The following is a 9,412-nucleotide window of genomic DNA, read 5'->3' as shown; positions in this document are numbered from 1 at the left end:
GAGTTAAAGCGCACAGCTGGTGACACATGAGTGCAGAGACCAGCTGACAGTTTTGTTGTCTGAAGCCTCCATTCATGAATTTATGATATTTCAATACATATTCTTTAGTTCTGGATGATTAATAAGTGAGGACACACACACACACACACACACACACGGACACACACACACGGACACACACACGGACACACACGCGCACACAGCCTGGAGAGAGGAATGCTGGGTCACATGAGTGGGCCGGCTTGACCTACTTTTATCCAATGAGAAGCCGCCGTGTCCCGCACTCCTCCCCCTACTCCCCCTGCCCCCCCCTGCAGCCCGGGCACATTGAACCTCATGTGCTCCGGAGGAGAGGAAAACAAACCGAAAGGAGAGGAGGGAGGGAGAGGAGAGAGGAGAGGTGGGAACAAGAGATGGGAGGAAAAAAGAGAGGAGAGGTGGAAACAAGAGAGAAGAGAAAAAAAGACATAAAAGGAGGAAAGAAAAGCGGACAAGAGAGGAGACGAGGAGAGGAGAGAGGGAGAGAGGAGAAGAAAGGAAAGGAGAGAGAGAAAGGAGAGGACAGGAGAGGAGAGGAGGGGATAAGGAAACAAGAAAGGAAAGGAAAGGAGGGAGGATGAGAGGAGAGAAGGAGAAAGGACATGAAAGACTGATGCAAAAGGAGAGGAGAGGAGGAAACAAGAAAGGAGAGGAGAAAGATGACAAGAGAGGAAATGAGGAGAGAAGACACCAAGGAGAAAGGAAAGAGGAGGGGAGAGGGAAGGAAAGGGAGAGAAGAGGAGATGCGGAAAACGAGGAGAAAGGAGAGGAGGAAACAAGAGAGGAAAGAAGGAGAGGGTAAAGGAGAGGAGGAGAGGGGATGAGAGGAGAGGAGGAAATGAGTGAAGGGAAGAAAAAGGACATGAAAGAAAGGAGCAAAAGGAGAGGAGAGGAGACACGTATGAACACTCTGTGAGGCCGTGACTTTATCAGGTATTTAACAGCAGAGAAATATTAAAGGGATATTTTAAGGTCATTACATAACAGCTAAGTGACACATGTACACTCTGTGTTTGAGTGATTGTACTGGCCTGTATCATCAGACCTGTCTGTACATGTGAACATGTGAACATGAGATGGATCACTGTGACCACCTTCAGTCAGACTCCTCTTACATACAGCAGCCAAACACCAGATGTGACACCGGCTGGAAAAAGAAGAAGAAGAAGAAATCCTCAGCAGCCCTGACAAATCCCTATCAGCCCTGCTCTCATTAAAACTCCCTTAGCAACAGCGGTTGCTACAGCACGGTGATGTTGTGACAACCTTTGTGAGCGAGGAAAGTAGGACAGGGCTCAGACTCACTGAGAGGTGACTTGGCCAAACGCAAAGCTCTGACTCATCCCTTTAATACGCACGGTCGATCTGTGACCCACTCGTTGTCACCACCTGCAGTGTCTGTATACATTAATGGTTACACCTGTTAGAAACACCGTCTGCCGCTCTGCAGACAGATTTATGGGACAATCTGAGCAGGTGTTCATGTTAAAGCTGCTCTAATAAACATTTACACACCAACAGTACATCAGGTGACGACACATCATGTGAGTCTTCACCTACAGTGATGTTTTTGCTTGACAAAATGCAGTCATGGCAGATTTGCACAGGATTGAGATCACAGATTACCTCTACAATTATTACTAATGACTAGAGGTCCCCAGGTGAGACTAATCTTATGTGACAGCCCACAATGCTGTGCTTAAAATGTGGTTAGGTTTAGGCATAAAAGAAAAACACTTGGTTATGGCTTAAAATATCCAGTTTTGGGCACATTCCCGACAGGAAATGGCAAGGACACGCTGTTGTTTGTTGTAAGACTCAGCTTGTGAGGCTATTGTGCTTCTGTGCATGTCTCATGTCTACTGGATGCTTCTCGGTCACATCACGCTCACGTCTCTCCATCATGGTTCAGACTTTCACTGGCAGACTTTCGTGAAGCAGCGTGTTCTTCAGCACAACACATGAGAGTCTGCATCACATTAAAGCCTCGTTTCCACTGAGCAGTACGGTTCAGTTCAGCATGTTTTTATTTCCATTTCCACAGTGAAAGTTGTGGATGGTACTGACAGAAGCGTTCTTTACCGTCCCCATGTTTGGTCCCCCCTCTGTTGGGGTACCTAGCACACAGATCTGGTACTAAAAGGTGGAGCTAGAAACCCTGCAGTCTGATTGGTCAGTAGAGGACGGTCACTCTGGTTTTATGTAGGACCCTGCAATACCAGAGTGACGACACTTCCATTGACTCCTGTGGTATGCTGAAGTCAAGCCTCACGTGCCCTCTAGTGGGACATGAGGGCATTACCTTTCCGACCAGAAAACCCATTCACTTACAGTATGTCTGACGTACACTTGTGTGTAAATTGATGAAAACGTCCTTGTTTTTACTTTTAGCTGTCTTGGTCATATTAAGTCATGCTTATAATTTGTTTATTTCAAAATGTAGAGAGAAACATTATGGTAGATGACTGTTTTTGTTTTGTTTTTTAACCTGTAAACGGGTCACCGATTTTCCCATTACGGTAGATTATGGTAGATTATGCTTTTAGGTTTGCTTGACTTTGGAAACGCACAAGAATTCCTTAGGTTTGCTTGACTTTGGAAACGCACAAGAATTCCTGGTCGGCAGCAATGCAGCTTTACTAAAGTTCAGTCGGTTCTTGGTCGGATATGCAACGCGCTATCCTGCCACTAGAGGGCACGTGACCAACTTTACGTATGACCAATGTGTGTCGCTACTCTGGTATTGTAGGGTCCTAGTTTTATGTAACCTCTGTTCATTCACTGGGCCGGCTGCCGGCAACTTTTAAGGTGGAACGTTAACTTGTAATGTTACTCAATGCATGAGTTGATGACGTGAATCCATCAGCACACCTTAAATTACACTGTGACAACTTTGACCATCACTTTAGTTTTTATATGACACACACTTTTAGTAATGACTTTAAAAATATAGATTAATTTGGAGCGGATTATGTGAAGGTCATATATTCTAATCCTCACTTCCTGTGGGCTGCAGCAACACTAAACCCCTGAGCTTGCCTGAGAAGGACTAAATGCACAAAGCTGCTATTTTTAAATATCCCATGGAGAGAGACTCTCACTGCAGCCTGTTCTATTTTGTTCTGAAAATGTGGGCGTGCAGCCTCGTTCTGTGGACGATAAACCAGGTGCAGACTTCCATCTGTGTCACCGCTGATGAGGAAATACAGCGAGTGCTGGACGGAGCAGTGAGTGACAACAACCCCGCCCACATTTAAGAGGACTGTCTGAACAGACCGAGGGTCTATAGGTACCATGTCTGAAGGGTTACTGCTGGTTCCAAAGGTGCTGGACTGAAAGATAACATTCCTTCCTTTGCTTCAGACAGACACAAAAAAGCAAAGATAGTTTTGCTTAACACTAAGTCAGGATCATGCTTCAAAGGTGCAGAATGCGCTGGAAAAAAATGACTGTCTTCGCTAAAAATGGTCATATTAAACATGTTCTCACCCCAACTCGTCAAATATCACCGCTTTGTCAGTGGACTTCCCCATATGACGCGGCAGATATCCTCCTGTGTCTGTTGCTGATGTTCCTGGACAGCGTGTCAATTTACATCTGTTACATGCATTGTGTCTTTTCAAAATACACTTCCATTTTCACAGCAAATGTACGGTTTCTGCACATTAGATGCATAAAGTCTTTCTCTTGGTTTATTTTCTCGTGCAACAAATGCAAGTGGTTAGCTTTAGAAGAAAACAGGATGATTTGGATCAGAATTCACAAACATCGTGCTAACTAACAGAGCAGCAGTATTTGGCAAGTTGGGAATGAGAATCAGCTGTCAGTTAAAATTAAAATATGAATTTAATAGTATTAATCTGGAACATCTGGGATTAACAGAAATTCAAGGCATCCTGTCACGAGCTTAAATGTTTAACAAATGGATAATCTGATGTGTACGGTAGTGCAGAGTTATCAGGATTAATTATCTGGAGACTGGAACAAATGACCAACAGACGTCACCATCTTTAGCGCCAGGACACCAGTGTGGCTACAAACACGGCTAAAACCTAATCAGTCTCTTTTATTGTCAGAACACAAAGATATTAGTCCTCGTTATGACACAGAATATGCTGTAAACATGGCAACAAGGATTCATAACTGGGTTTCTAGTTGTTCTTTATCATTGGGTCAAAGTCTGGGCCACAGAGAGTCTACTGTGAACCTTCCACAAGAGTAAATTGGATTTTCCTCCTAAACGAAGGGATTTGCCTCCAGTCCAGTTCATGCTGAGGAGCTAATTTACCACAGGAGCTCAGTTACACAGAAGCCCTTGTTTTGTGGGTCACTTTTTGTTTTTTTATAACCCACTGTAAACAGCAGTGTGGTCATGTAATCCCAGTGTGAGCGTCGTGCCTGCATTGCTCTTTGAAATTCTGATTTACATAACCAAAGCTGGCTTGAATGAGCTCAGTCAGAACCTCCTGGTACGTCTTAAGACTCAGCGTGGCCGAGCCAAGACCTGCTAGACGCTTATTAAGACCTGTCATCACAAAGAACTTAAGGAACAGAGATGTAGCTGGAGTCATTCGGGGTTTTCTGTTAAACTCATCATCAGTGACTTTGTTAGGCGGCCAATCACTGGCTGACTATGATTTGTTTGGGTCGAGCTTTTTAATCCAATCCTCACAGAGTTGTTGATGCCGTCTGCGACCTTTGAGTTCTGCAGGTTGAATCAAGGAAAAGAGGCTTTGCAGGTTGTGTAACTTTGCTGCTGATTTGGTTGTAAAGTGTTCAGACACGAGCAGAGAGCAGGACTGTGTGTGTGTGCACGAACAGATGATCTAATACAGGCAGTGTCTCGAACGCAGCTTCCAATTCTCTATAAATATCTCAATGTTTTTTGTCCACCGCAGCTCTATCAGGACAAAAATCATGAACCTTTATCCAGATAACATGAAGGTAATTAATCCGTTATTTCAAGAATTTGCTGGTGTTTTGTAAAAAAGAGAAAAGGTGGAGCTCAGGTCACATGATGGGGCGTTGCTGCACAGGTGGTCAGGATGGAAATGCACAGAGCCTGGAAGCTGCAGTAAAATGGACAAATTACTGCGTTCAATGAGCAACTTGTGCTCTCAAATTGTGAATCATCCACACTTAGATAAAAATCTAACTTAAGAATTCTGGAGCACATCGTGATTACAGAAGCACAACATTGTAAACATAATCACTATTTCATAAATCTAAAATAATCAAATTTCATGACATTGTTGAATTTCAAACAGCACAATTTATGTGCAAAATGAGGAATAAATCAGCACCAATCCACTTACCAAACATGTTTTATGAAAGAGAGGGAGGGTATAATTTAAGGGGAAAGTTAAATTTCAAAACTTGCAGGTACCGAACAACTGTGAAAAGATTTTGTATGACAATCAACGGAGTAAGATCATGGAACAGACTGAATGTGGAGCTTCAACAATGTTCAAACATCACCCAGTTTAAAAATAAATACAAACATATGATTTTTACAAAGTACGGGGAAGAAAGGGTTTAACTCCAAGGGTATGTAGAGATATATAGTCGTAGACATGTGTATATAGTAACTGCATTTATATCTATTTATATAAAAAAAAAAGTATATTGTGACTGTATGTATAACTATTTATAGATAAGTTATCCGTATTATATTACATAACTGTATAATACATGTTATAATATTATATTATGTATTATATATATATATATATTATGGTATATATTCAAATAATAGTATAGTAATAGTATATATATAGTCTAATTGTGTTATAAATTAGAAGATTTAATACAATTACATATAAATATAAAAAGAAAGAAAAGTGAGAAAATATTATATAATATAATATTTACAATATAATATTATATATATATATATATATATATATATATATATATATATATATATATATATATATATATACTAGTCCATAAATATTGGATTTGAGTGTGTGAAATTTATAGTTATTTTGTACAGATAATTTATTTTATTTTTTTACTTGGTGTATAAAAATATGATTGCATTATCTAAGAATACAGATTAGGGGTTAGAATTATAAAAGTTTTTACTTCATTCTACTCCTTTTCGAGCATGTTGACTTATGTTAGATGTAACTTTTATTTTTAATTGTTCGTCGTTTGTTTTGTTCTTTTTATCATTATTTTCTATTATTAATAGTATTATTTTCTTGTTCACTTACTTTTTTGTCTGATTTCAGTGCTGTATGGTTTACATGTTCGAAATAAAAAAAAATAAAATCATAAGTGATAATAAAAGGAGTCATCTCCACTGAGAACTACATATTCACACAGACAATGTGTAATAAGGGGTTTTTTTGGGGAGTTTTTCCTTATCCGCTGCGAGGGTCATAAGGACAGAGGGATGTCGTATGCTGTAAAGCCCTGTGAGGCAAATTGTGATTTGTGATATTGGGCTTTATAAATAAAATTGATTGATTGATTGACAATAGGAACCCTGTTGGACGACTGTACGCCGATGTTATGGATGAAAGGTGGGTGCGCCCTTTGTCTTCGCTGGTTTCCTGTGCTTCTTTTCTTTGTGTCTCTTCAGCTTCAGCCAACACCACTGGGCACTAGCTATGCTTACATGGACACAAATATTCGGAATAAAGGGCTGATCATAATAAAAACGCTTCATGTAAACATGTCAGTTGGAGGATTTTGATCCGATTCGGCTCATTCGGAAAGAAATTGTGCTCCGATTGAGAGGGGTGGTTTATGCGGATCCTTATTCCGAACCGCGTCCATGTACACACTTATTCCAATCGTGACTTCCTGTTTGGGGTAAAATTAACCTCACTGCGCATGTGTGCCCTATGTCAACGTGACGTATTTCCGCTGCCTTTGCATTGTTTTGTGGCAAGCCGTGAACATGGCGGAGTTGAAGCTGAACTGGTTGGTTGCCGATACACACCACCTGCTCCCACCAGTCTTTACTTCTAACCTTCATCCACTGGCTTCTGGTCTTTGGTGGAGGAGGGGGCAGCAGCACTAAACTTGGAGGGATGGCACTCCCGCTCTCTCCTCCTGTAACGCAGGAGCAGTATGCATTGCCGTAACTTGATCACGCAGAACAATAGAAACAAAAGTACAGCTTTCAGAACCTGGCGCAGGTCCATTCTGAGTGCAGGGAAAAGCCATGGATGTATAAAGAGAACAGGGGAAAGCGCAAAAGAGTAAAGTGGAGCAGCATCAGCGTTTGTTTACAGCAACGGCGGAAGTAGAACCTCTTCTTCTGTGGTTATTTTAGGGAAATTGGACAACTCTGCGCATGTCAAAATGCTGATATTCTCAATAAAGCTTGGTGCATGTGCACGTCATGATCGGATTATTTGATTTAGTACCCATACAAACAGTGGATTCTGAATTTCCAATCCCTCAAGTTTTTAATCTGATTAAGAAGTTTTGTGCATGTAAACATAGCTACTGTTAAACTATAATGGCGACCAGCGGCGATGTAGCTTAGAAAGGTCGTCATGTACCTTGCCTTTGTCACGGCGTCTGATAGCGATGCACAAGGTAACCTTTAGTGTCTCTTTGTGGAACATGTGGTTAATGTGGTGAAATGGTCGCAGTCAGGTTAAAGCAATAAAGCTACATAATGTGAGTGAAGTGAGTGCATATCGATCGTACATACACAAACAACAGTCTCGAGGGTTGAAGTCTTGTTTCGTTTGACCCCTCCACCTCCCCATACGCAGACCTTCTTGCTTTTTCAGTTGCTCTCAGCGTCACATGTTGCTGCAGAGGATTTACACTGAAGGTAGTTATAAGCTGTGTCTCATAAACAGGATGCCTTTGTTGTCGATATCAGATGCTGAGGGGCATGACAACGCATCAGCTTTTGACGATCTAGGAATGAGGACGGGCTGAATATAATTAGGCTGACCAGAAGGAATACTGTCTTACACTTGGGTCAATATGGTTTTGTAGGACACAAATTGTTATTTAAAGGAATGATGTGTGATTTTAGGACAGGAAACAAATTCAAGGACATGAAACTACTGATCAGAATTGTCCTATCTGGCTCCAAAGACTCGAGATGTTACAAATTACAAATGTAGATTTTTCTCATGCATCGGTTGCTCCACAACAAACGCTAATGTGAACTGATGTTTTCACGCTGTCAGAGATGTCTCAAACATCAAAAACAAAAGCAAACAAACCATCAACTGTGGTCATGCAATCAGCTTTGTGTTTAGATGTTTATGAGTGTGTGTATATGTGTGTGTGTCTCATGTCATTAGTGTTTCCAAGCATGGCAGATATTTATAGCTGCACTTGCTAGCGCGAAGGGAAATCAATACTCGGAGCCTGAGGCAGGAAGAATATTGGCTCGGCCCTTCCACTTCCAGCCCTCGCGCACACACTATAAATACTACCATTCACACACACACACACACACACACACATTCACACACTCCAAGAGCGCCAAAGCCTCACACTTAATAAATGATTCCCCCAATGACTTCCTCACCCGCAGCTCAACAGTAGAATAATCTTATTATTACAGCCTTTTATTTTGTTACTTTCGAGTAAAGACGTCAGCAGAAGAACAAAACAGAGAAGAATCGGTTTAAAATCCCACATCAAATGGAAAGACCTTTTCTATATCGATCTGACTCTATGACATAACACATGTTACAATCCAATAATAACTCTAATATGTGGTACAGTGCGGCTTCTGAGGACACAGTCAGCAAATCGTTACAGGGGTTTTATGAGTTCTTTAAAATGTTTGACAGTGTACCATCGCTCTCGTCCTGAGCTTCTCAAGTTTCATTTCTCCAGGTAAAAGTGAAGAAATGAAATCAAAGAAAGAAAAATGTAACATATTTCAAAGAAATTTGGTGGAAAAGATTGTAGTTATTTGTGTCTCTGAGCCAGAACTCTTGAAGTGCTGCTGTTGGTTCATAAACATCAGTGCTGAGTTCATTACGACACATTACTACATTTGGTAAAGACTGTCTACAGCTTGAACACTGATTCCCTCAGTGTTCACGGCTCAGGAGGTTTTTACTTGGAGCCAAATTATTGGAAGAGGTCTCCTCCTCTCGCAAACAAACAGATATGGTGATTTAAACTAGTAAAAACACTGAATAAATAACGTTCATGTTACCAGACAGTGTTTTTCCAACTCTGTTCGGCTTGTCAGAGACTAATGTGTGGTCTAATGTGTGCTCACTCGTTTTCTCTGATAAGATCCAGATGTTCAGGAGGTGAATTATATGCAACACATTCTCACTGCGACCTCGTCACATGTCCACGTTTGGTCATGGACTTTCCACGTCCACATATGACGTCCAAGGTACCCTGGGTGTGTTGGTTGTTGACA

Source organism: Epinephelus moara, chromosome 13 (genome assembly GCF_006386435.1).
Source record: "Epinephelus moara isolate mb chromosome 13, YSFRI_EMoa_1.0, whole genome shotgun sequence".
In the NCBI taxonomy this organism is placed as follows: Eukaryota; Metazoa; Chordata; class Actinopteri; order Perciformes; family Serranidae; genus Epinephelus; species Epinephelus moara.
This window is presented reverse-complemented; position numbering follows the sequence as displayed.